At 39.3% G+C, this 11,375-nt stretch overlaps 1 pseudogene; it reads left to right on the top strand.

The window, feature by feature from the left end:
• The first annotated feature begins 693 nt into the window (after positions 1-693).
• LOC110521860 lies at positions 694-10,775 on the top strand (annotated as a pseudogene).
• Positions 10,776-11,375: the final 600 nt, after the last annotated feature.

The raw sequence follows: 11,375 nt of genomic DNA, 5'->3' as shown, positions 1-11,375 counted from the left end.
GAATATACATTTGTAAGGTTATACATTTAGATGTGGGTAATGCTGTTAAGAGCAAGCATTCTGACAATGACAGAATTATAATTATTTTAGATTCATGCAAATATCCTGAAAATGGCTTAACTAACAATTAAAACATAAAAATAGTTATTGTCAACAATTTATTAAGATAGAATGGAAATGCAAAGGTGAACAACACATTTTTTTGTAGGTTGGACATTGATCTTTTCAACACGAAAGGCAGGGTGACATCTGAAAGGCAGATTGACATCTAATCAAATCTCTACAATCTGAGCCAAATAACAACAAATCAACTTGGCCAAGCTATCCATTTTTTGTTAATGATATACTTATGAAACAGGCATGGTTAGCAAAAGTTTTGTTTTAAAAGTCTCGGACTGTTGTTCCTAATATTCCACCGGCCATGAGAGTGGTTGTCCTTGCACTGACTCTAGCCCTTGTACATTGCTTTTGAGATCATATAATTTTGCCATTCTGATTCATTTGAAATAGTATGTAGTGAATAATGTCTTTCTTTTTCTTTCCATCGTATAGCGAGTCAATATTTTAACTTTGGTAAGTTATGTTACGTTTGGAATTTGTACTTATTATTATAAGTACAAGGCTCTTCACAAGGCTCTTCACCCAGAGCTCCTTATGATTGCCACCTTTGTGCTTTTCGAAACAAAGCTTCTCATGACTCTGGCAACTACTCTTGCAGATGCAGTAGCAAAGGATGCCAATCTGCAGGTCGCTAGCTTTGTCAACTCTCTCATGAAGGCCATGACCAAGTGCACCTCCCCTGACTTTACCCCAGTGTAAGAGCACTCTTCAATTTCTCAATTCATGTCGTCTAGATTTGCATCTGCATTTGAATCCAATTGCATTGTATTTTCCCATTTTAGTGCTGCTGCCCGCAATGTTGCATTCAAGATCCTAAGCCTACAATTTGACTGAGCTTCCGTTTCAGCAAAGCCACCCACCTGGATTATTAGCATTGTAAAAGCCTCATGAACTGAACTCCTACAATCTTAATGGTTTCTCTCTCATATGTTGGCATAATGATTGTTTTCTTTCTTAAGCTTCCCTGATGATGGGTGCTGCTCCCAGTGCTTTCTACATCAATGATGCTGCTACCATTTTCCCGAGAGCCATTGTGGCTAAAGCCCGCACCTACTTTGCTGGAGCAGCTGCTGATGTTCTGGAGGTAAAAACTGTTATTCAAAACCATTTAAAAAGATTACAATTCAGAAGTTCCAAAACCCTCTTTTAACGATCTTTCTCAGATTGGAGTGAGAACCGAGGGAATCCAGGAGGCTCTTATGAAAATTCCCAAGGATCCTAAAAAATCTTGACAGGATCACCAAGATGAAGAGTGTCATTAAGGATGTAAGTACCAAAGATCACTTAATCTCACAAATGTATCTCCAAAGAATCAATGATTAGGTTTTTTAAATGAAGTTGATTAAGTTTATCAGTCAGCTTTGCTCTACTAATCTATCCACAACTGTCTGACTGGAGGTCCCTGCCTTCAACCGAGCCCTTGGCCTCCGTGTATGTGAAGTTCTTTAGACAGGAAATTGCCTTTGGCAACATCGACAAGGCCATCAACGAACAGGTAATTCATGTATGTAGTATACTCCTTTATACTACTTTATGATCAGGAAAGCTGGAAATTCTTAAACCTCTTTCACAGTTGACTTTCACAGTGGTCTTATGTCATCACATCTAGGTAAATGGCTAATGTTTGTTTCTCTACAGCTTGCAACTGGACCTGCTGTTCAGACAGAGGAACAGTTGTCCATGAGAGCACTGCTGTCTGGGGATGCTTTTTATTATGCTAAGCCCCTGCCGGCTGCCGAGGTGCGTTGCATCTTCCCCACCGCTGTTGGGGTGCCCATAGAGCTCAGCTTCTATACTGCTGCCGTAGCAACTGTCAATGGTATGTGCTCACCAACAAGAATGTAATGAATTAGTAATGCTGTTGTTGTTTTAATTCATCTTGGGTTTCATAGTCACATTGGCTACATTCATCCATTCCCATTTTCATAGTGCAAGCCACCATAATCCCAGCTCATGAAGACCAGGCTGCATCACATCCGGCCGTGATTGGGAGTCCCATAGGGCGGCATACAATTGGCCCAGCATCCACCGGGTTTGGCCAGAGTAGGCCGTATTTGTAAATAGGAATTTGTTCTTAACTGACTTGCCTAGTTAAATAAAGGTTAAATATATACATATTTTTTTAAAGACAAACATTCAGCTGCAGGCCAAGTTTACACCAAGGTGCATACAATACCAGTCAAAAGTTTGGGCACACTTACTCATTCAAGGGCTTTTCTTTATTTTTACTATTTTCTACACTTTAGAATAATAGTAAAGATATAACAACTGTGAAATAACACATATGGAACCATGTAGTAACCCAAAAAGTGTTAAACAAATCAAAAAATATTTTATATTTGAGATTCTTCAAAGTAGCAACCCTTTGCCTTGATGACAACTTTGCACACTCTTGGTATTCTCCCAACCAGCAGATATGTATCATAGCTGTCAAAGGAGATATTCCCATCTAAGATTGTATCTTATATGATTGGTAGTTTGGTAAGATTAATATTCTATTTTGACACTACTTTTCAGCAGCCATTTCTTCTTGTAGTAATGACCTCTAATCTCTTTCCCGTCTTGTCTTTTTTTCAGTCAAGGTCATCTGAAATCACTTACAATGATATACCTTCCAACTTCATGCCCAAGAATGAATGTGTGCTAAATCCAAATTCTTCGGAATCAAGGCATGTGCTGAGATTGAATCTCACACGGAACCCAAACCGGCTGCGAGCTTGCGCCATCATGCGCAAATATTTTGTCCCCCTACACCCAACGTGATCACAACACGCAGGTTAAAATATCAAAACAAACTCTGAACCAATGACATTAATTTGGGGATAGGTCGAAAAGCAATAAACATGTATGGCAATTTAGCTAGTTAGCTTGCTAGCTAATTTGTCCTATTTAGCTAGCTTGCTGTGGCTAGCTAATTTGTCCTGGGATATAAACATTGAGTTGTTATTTTACCTGAAATGCACAAGGTCTTCTACTCTGACAATTAATCCACACATAAAACGGCCAACCGAATCATTTCTAGTCATCTCTCCTCTTTCCAGGCTTTTTCATCTTTGAAATTATATGGTGATTGGTATCTACACTTTTACCATGACAACCGGCAAAACATTTTGTCTTTCAATCACCCACGTGGGTATAAACAATAAGGAGATGGCACGTGGGTACCTGCTTCTATAAACCAATGAGATGGGAGAGGCAGGACTTTCAGCACGATCTGCGTCAGAAATAGAAAGGAGTTCTATTTTAGCCCTTGGCATCGCAGACGCTTGTTGGTGCGCGCGATCAGTGTGGGTGCAATAATTGAATAACATGGATTTCTAAATGTATTTTGCGATGCTCGCGCACGCGACGTGTCCGGTCTGGTCAGCATGTCAGAGCGCTGCTTTCATCAGAAACTGTCCTCTCTATGCATGGATTGGGAAACACTCAGTCCTTGTTGATGTGTCACCAGGCAAGATATATTCATGATTTACATCCAATACACAATTATCAATACAATAAAAAAAAATAGAAATTATCTTAGAGAAGCAATTGTATCTATATTTCTTTGCGGGCAGCTTCTGGTCCAGTCATTGAGTGAGTACAAATTGGGACCCAAGGCCACAGTAAAGATAATCAAAGTCACCACCATGACTGAAGAGAAAAAAGCTCCAGAGGGAAAAACTGTCCTGTTGAAGCTCAATAAAATCCTGGTACTTGGTCTGAAGTATGGTAGCAGATCTTCCCCCAGTTCTAGCAGCTCTCGCTCCAGCAGTTGTCATTCCATCCGTTTTCCTCCAAATCCATATCCTCATCTTCTCGTGCCAAGAGTAAGATCATTGATGTGAATGCATCTCCAATCAGCAAGAGGTCTAAGACAATCCATAGCAGCAGTAGCGAGAGCAGCAGCAGCAAAAGCAAACTGAGCTCGAGCTCCTCTATGTCCTGTACCTCCAAATACAGCTCTTCCAGCTCCCGCATCTGAAGGGTGAGGCAGAACTTTCAAGCAGTTACCTAAATTACTCTATTTTCACTGCTCTTCCTATTACAGGAGGAAGTCATTGACATGAAGTTTTCCAAGAACCACGTCCACCGGGTAATGTTTATATAGTGCACATACAATATGTGCAGCTATTAGTGATGCTTGATGATATTAAACCTGAGTTGGTATACTTATTTTGCTTGCAGCATCCAAACTCTAAAGTAAGAACCTCCAGCAGAATCTACAAATGGGTAAAACTTCTATATCACAACTGGGGCTGTGTATACTTACTCTCAATTGCTGACAATGGGAGTGAGTACAATAATGAACTGTGTCTTTTCAGGCCAAATACCTTGGCAATGCTGTTGCCCCAGCCGTGACCATCCTCATCCGTGCAGAAAGAGCTGACAATGACGGGCAGGGATACCAGATTGCTACTTACTTGGACAAAGCTACTTTTAGACTGCAAATCATCCTGTCTAACCTTGCTCCAAATGACAAATGGAGAATTTGTGCTGACAGTGTTCTTCCGAGCAACCACAAAGTTATGGTAAGACTAAAGGCCATGTCTCCAATGCCACTGTACTGTAATGTCGCATTGCTTCATTCTATACTGCTTGAGGTCATAACCAACATAATAAAATAAACACATCATTTTGTATCTGTCTCAGGCTAAGTTTGCCTGGGGTGTAGAGTGCAAGGAATTTGAGACTGAAATCACAGCCGAGACTGGTCTTGTGGGTCTAGACCCTGCATTCCGTGTGAAGCTGACAGGGGACAAACTTCCCCATGGCCTGAAGCGCTACATAAAGAAATACAGTTACTCACTTCATTATAAAGACACATTTCTAGGCTTTACTTTGCTCTAGTATTTACTAAACTGTATGAAATAGTGCTCAACTAACTATTTTCAATAAGTCAATACAGTAAATGAAAATGCCTTTGAAATGTTTCAGGTTGGTTGAGTACCTCCCTAGTGCGTCTCTCTATGCAGGAATGAGCCAGGCTCAAGAACAGTGTTAAGCAAATCAAATTGACTGTGGCTGTTGCCTCTGAGAGAACTCTGAATGTCATTCTGAAAACACTCAGTACTCTTAGGCCTATTTTTTTTTTACTGAAGTTCACACTTTTCTCTTCAGTCTCCGATCAACTACATGTTTTCCAAAGCCAGCGCAGGTGAGAAGAGGCAAATATAATTGTTACAAAAACAAAATGGCAAACTGTGTAATGAATGGGTGTTATGATTCTTATTTTTCTTGACTCCAGCTGAATGCAGCATGGTCAGAGGCACACTGACCACATTCAACAACAGGAGATACAAAAACGAGATGCCCCTCTCTTGCTACCAAGTTTTGGCTCAGGATTGCACCACAGAGCTGAAATTCATGGTTCTGCTGAAGAAGGATAACCTTCATAAACAAAACCACATCATTGTGAAAATCTCTGACATGTGAGTACAGCAAATATACACTATGCTTTTTGTTTACAATTGTCCAAAATACTGTGGAGCATTAAAACATGCTAAGCCATAGCAATGCATTTTCAAACGCTGACTCATCTTTGGCAGACAGTTGAGATGCCTTGTACATTTTCTGAGCTTCATTTGGAATTGCATTCCCTTTTTACAATTGATTACAATTATTCCAGTGATATTGACATGTACCCCAAGGACAATGACGTATTGGTGAAGGTCAATGGATTGGAAGTTCCCATCAACAACCTCCCATACCAGCACGCCACAGGTTTCTTATTATGTCTAATAAAATCAAAACCATCTATTTTCACATTAACTTAGTGTTTGATGTCTTTCAATTCACTTCACAAAAACTCACAATGATTTTCCTCTTCTGGCTTGTAGGTTCCATCCAGATCAGACAGAAATCTCAGGGCCTGTCTCTCTTTGCCCCTAGCCATGGTCTCCAGGAGGTTTACGTTGATAAGAACACATGGATGGTGATTATAAGTTTAAACTCATGTGTTCTTCCACTGGATATATTTACAGACACACATACATACACACAAATATACATTGCCAAGAGTGTGCAAAGCTGTCATCAAGGCAAAGGGTGGCTACTTTGAAGAATCTCAAATTTGTAATATATTTTGATTTGTTTAACACTTTTTTGTTACTACATGATTCCATATGTGTTATTTCATAGTTTTGATGTCTTCACTATTATTCTACAATGTAGAAAAAAGTACAATTAAAGAAAAACTATTGAATGAGGTATGTCCAAACTCTTGACTGGTAATGTACAGTGCCTTGCGAAAGTATTCGGCCCCCTTGAACTTTGCGACCTTTTGCCACATTTCAGGCTTCAAACATAAAGATATAAAACTGTATTTTTTTTGTGAAGAATCAACAACAAGTGAGACACAATCATGAAGTGGAACGACATTTATTGGATATTTCAAACTTTTTTAACAAATCAAAAACTGAAAAATTGGGCGTGCAAAATTATTCAGCCCCTATACTTTCAGTGCAGCAAACTCTCTCCAGAAGTTCAGTGAGGATCTCTGAATGATCCAATGTTGACCTAAATGACTAATGATGATAAATACAATCCACCTGTGTGTAATCAAGTCTCCGTATAAATGCACCTGCACTGTGATAGTCTCAGAGGTCCGTCAAAAGCGCAGAGAGCATCATGAAGAACAAGGAACACACCAGGCAGGTCCGAGATACTGTTGTGAAGAAGTTTAAAGCCGGATTTGGATACAAAAAGATTTCCCAAGCTTTAAACATCCCAAGGAGCACTGTGCAAGCGATAATATTGAAATGGAAGGAGTATCAGACCACTGCAAATCTACCAAGACCTGGCCGTCCCTCTAAACTTTCAGCTCATACAAGGAGAAGACTGATCAGAGATGAAGCCAAAAGGCCCATGATCACTCTGGATGAACTTCAGAGATCTACAGCTGAGGTGGGAGACTCTGTCCATAGGACAACAATCAGTCGTATATTGCACAAATCTGGCCTTTATGGAAGAGTGCCAAGAAGAAAGCCATTTCTTAAAGATATCCATAAAAAGTGTTGTTTAAAGTTTGCCACAAGCCACCTGGGAGACACACCAAACATGTGGAAGAAGGTGCTCTGGTCAGATGAAACCAAAATTGAACTTTTTGGCAACAATGCAAAACGTTATGTTTGGCGTAAAAGCAACACAGCTCATCACCCTGAACACACCATCCCCACTGTCAAACATGGTGGTGGCAGCATCATGGTTTGGGCCTGCTTTTCTTCAGCAGGGACAGGGAAGATGGTTAAAATTGATGGGAAGATGGATGGAGCCAAATACAGGACCATTCTGGAAGAAAACCTGATGGAGTCTGCAAAAGACCTGAGACTGGGATGGAGATTTGTCTTCCAACAAGACAATGATCCAAAACATAAAGCAAAATCTACAATGGAATGGTTCAAAAATAAACATATCCAGGTGTTAGAATTGCCAAATCAAAGTCCAGACCTGAATCCAATCGAGAATCTGTGGAAAGAACTGAAAACTGCTGTTCACAAATGCTCTCCATCTAACCTCACTGAGCTCGAGCTGTTTTGCAAGGAGGAATGGGAAAAAATGTCAGTCTCTCGATGTGCAAAACTGATAGAGACATACCCCAAGCGACTTACAGCTGTAATCGCAGCAAAAGGTGGCGCTACAAAGTATTAACTTAAGGGGGCTGAATAATTTTGCACGCCCAATTTTTCAGTTTTTGATTTGTTAAAAAAGTTTGAAATATCCAATAAATGTCGTTCCACTTCATGATTGTGTCCCACTTGTTGTTGAAATACAGTTTTATATCTTTATGTTTGAAGCCTGAAATGTGGCAAAAGGTCGCAAAGTTCAAGGGGGCTGAATACTTTCGCAAGGCACTGTATATATGCACTACCATTCAAAAGTTTGGGGTCACTTAGAAATGTCCTTGTTCTTGAAAGAAAAGCAAATGTTTTGTCCATTAAAATAACATCAAATTGATCAGAAATACCAGTCTCAACGTCATCAGTGAAGAGGCAACTTCAGGATGCTGGCCTTTCATGGAATATCTACGCCTATTCGGGCGGCAGGGTAGCCTAGTGTCTTGCCTAGTTAAATAAAAAATTTAGATATTCCATTTTTTTTTTATCAGCCGTTTAACCATCTCCAATAGTCATTTACAACATTAACAATGTCTACACTGTATTTCTGATCAATATGCTATTATTTTAATGGACAAAAAAAAAGCTTTTCTTTAAAAAAATAATAATAATTCTAAGTGACCCCAAACTTTTGAACAGTAGAAATACACCGTTGAATTCAGAAGTTTACATACACCTTAGCCAAATGAATTTAAACTCAGTTTTTCACAATTCCTGACATTTAATCCTCGTAAAAATTCCCTGTCTTAGGTCAGTTAGGATCACCACTTTGTTTTAAGAATGTGAAATGTCAGAATAGTAGTAGAGAGAATGATTTAGTTCAGCTTTTATTTCTTTCATCACATTCCCAGTGGGTCAGAAGATTCGATACACTCAATCAGTATGTGGTAGCGTTGACTTTAAATTGGTTAACTTGGGTCAAACGTTTCGAGTAAGCCTTCCACAAGCTTTCCACAATAAATTGGGTGAATTTTGGCCCATTCATCCTGACAAGGCTGGTGTAACTGAGTCAGGTTTGTAGGCCTCCTTGCTCGCACACGCTTTTTCAATTCTGCCCACAAATGTTCTATAGGATTGAGGTCAGGGCTTTGTGATGGCCACTCCAATACCTTGACTTTGTTTTCCTTGAGCCATTTTGGAAGTATGCTTGGGGTCATTGTCCATTTGGAAGACCCACAAGCTTTAACTTCCTGACTGATGTCTTGAGATGTTGCTTCAATATATCCACATAATTTTCCTGCCTCATGAAGCCATCTATTTTGTGCACAAGTCCCTCCTGCAGCAAAGCACCCCCACAACATGATGCTGCCACCCCCGTGCTTCAAGATTGGGATTGTGTTCTTCGGCTTGCAAGTGTCCCCCTTTTCCTCCAAACATATTGATGGTCATTATGGCCAAACAGTTCTATTTTTGTTTCATCAGACCACAGGACATTTCTCGAAAAATTACGATCTTTGTCCCCATGTGCAGTTGCAAACCGTAGTCTGGCTTTTTTATGGCAGTTTTGGAGCAGTTGCTTCTTCCTTGCTGTCGATATAGGACTCGTTTTACTGTGGATATAGATACTATTGTACTCGTTTCCTCCAGTATCTTCACAAGGTCATTTGGGATTGATTTGCACTTTTTGCACCAAAGTACATTCATCTCTAGGAGACAAAGCGCGTCTCCTTCCTGAGCGGTATGATAGCTGTGTGGTCCCATGGTGTTTATACTTGCATACTATTGTTTGTACAGATGAACGTGGTACCTTCAGGCGTTTGGAAATCGCTCCCAAGCATGAACCAGACTTGTGGAGGTCTAGCATTTTATTTCTGAGGTCTTGGCTGATTTCTTTTGATTTTCCCAATGATGTCAAGCAAAGAGGCACTTAGTTTGAAGGAAGGCCTTGAAATACATCCACAGGTACACCTCCATTTGACTCAAATGATGTCAATTAACCTATCAGAAGCTTCTAAAGCCATGACATCATTTTCTGGAATTTTCCAAGCTGTTTAAAGGCACAGTCAACTTAGTGTATGTAAACGTCTGACCCACTGGAATTATGATACAGTGAAATATAAGTGAAATAATCAGTTTGTAAACAATTATTGGAAAAATAACTTGTGTCATGCACAAAGTAGATGTCCTAACCGACTTGCCAAAACTATAGTTTGTTAACAAGAAATTTGTGGAGTGGTGGAAAAACGAGTTTTAATGACTCCATCCTAAGTGTATGTAAACTTCCGACTTCAACTGTACATATGAATTGTGTAAAACAGTATGTAAACATTATTGAAGTGACCAGTGTTCCATGACTATGTACATAGGGCAGCAACCTCTAAGGTGCATGGCAAAGTAACCAGGTTGTAGCTGGCTTTTAGTCATTTAGCATAAAATTGTTCCTCCACTGCAGTTTGTATTAATCACTCAAGAACTACATGATGTCTCCACTTTGGCAGAGGTGTGTCCCTTTAGTGAGGAAGGAGACTGCCCATTAGGCAGTGATAGTGCTTATTGCCATAGAAATGACCCTGACCTTTATAAAATATTTTCTATGTAACTCTCCATTTAGAATGTTCAATCAAATGTCTAAAACCCTATCTGACAGTGTATACAAAGGTTGGTTATGCTTATGGAACACCAAAGCATAAAAGGGGCAATTGATGGGGTAAAATGGTTTTGTTACATGCTATGTAAATGCTTGAGTTGAATATGTATATGTATATGAATATGTACTATTTACTATTATTTGTCTACTGCTGTAGAGTACACTCTTCATATGGTGCACAAATGAGTTATTTGTTATTGGCACCTTATCTTTAGCGCACTAAAATGTCCAACCAGGCTAAATTCTTGTTCTGTCTGTTTGGGCTCTAAATATCTTATCTTAGACACATAAACTGTGAGAAATGGTTAGAACCTGTTCTTGTTTGTATAATGGGAGTGGAGCCCAATTCTCATTATCTCTCATGTAAGCTTGCCTGCACCTATAGAGGGGTAAGCAGTTATTTGTGTAGTTGAAGTATATAAATTACTGTGTAATTCTGTAAATTTTTAAGTTCCTCTCCAGTTTCATCCTGAGTGTGAACTTCCCTGCAATTTCTTGAATAAACTCTTATAAAGGAGTTCTGCCTGATTCCTCAATCAAGTTTTCCTCAACATTACATGAATGTTCTTTCCTCAAATTTGAAATAAGCTTTCTGAGTATCTATGGAGGGCTGTTTTAAAATGAAGCACAATCCATAAAAAAATATAGTTTAAATTTTAATTCTAGCTATAATATAAATATCAGCAGATTACATTGCCTTCAGAAAGTACGCATACCCCTTGACTTATTCCACATTTTGTTGTGTCGGACTTCAAAATTAATAAAAAAAAATATATATTCTCACTGATCTACACACAATACCCCGTAATGACAAAGTAAAAACATGTTTTAGAGTTTTGGGAAAATGTATTGAAAATTAAATATCTACTTTGCATAAGTATTCACACCCCATAAGTCAATACTTTGGAGAAGCACCTTAGGCAGCAATTACAGCTTTGACGATTTTAGCATGTACATCTTGGTGGGGCAAACCCAAAAATGTGGGATGCATGCCAGCAAAGCCACTTCACAACACAACACTAAACAATACATTAGTTGCACTATGACAGTGACAATTGGTGCCACAATGTGTT

This window comes from Oncorhynchus mykiss, chromosome 30 (genome assembly GCF_013265735.2).
Source record: "Oncorhynchus mykiss isolate Arlee chromosome 30, USDA_OmykA_1.1, whole genome shotgun sequence".
NCBI classification, from domain to species: domain Eukaryota; kingdom Metazoa; phylum Chordata; class Actinopteri; order Salmoniformes; family Salmonidae; genus Oncorhynchus; species Oncorhynchus mykiss.
The sequence above is the reverse complement of the archived record's forward strand: the minus strand, read 5'-3'. Positions and strand labels throughout refer to the sequence as shown.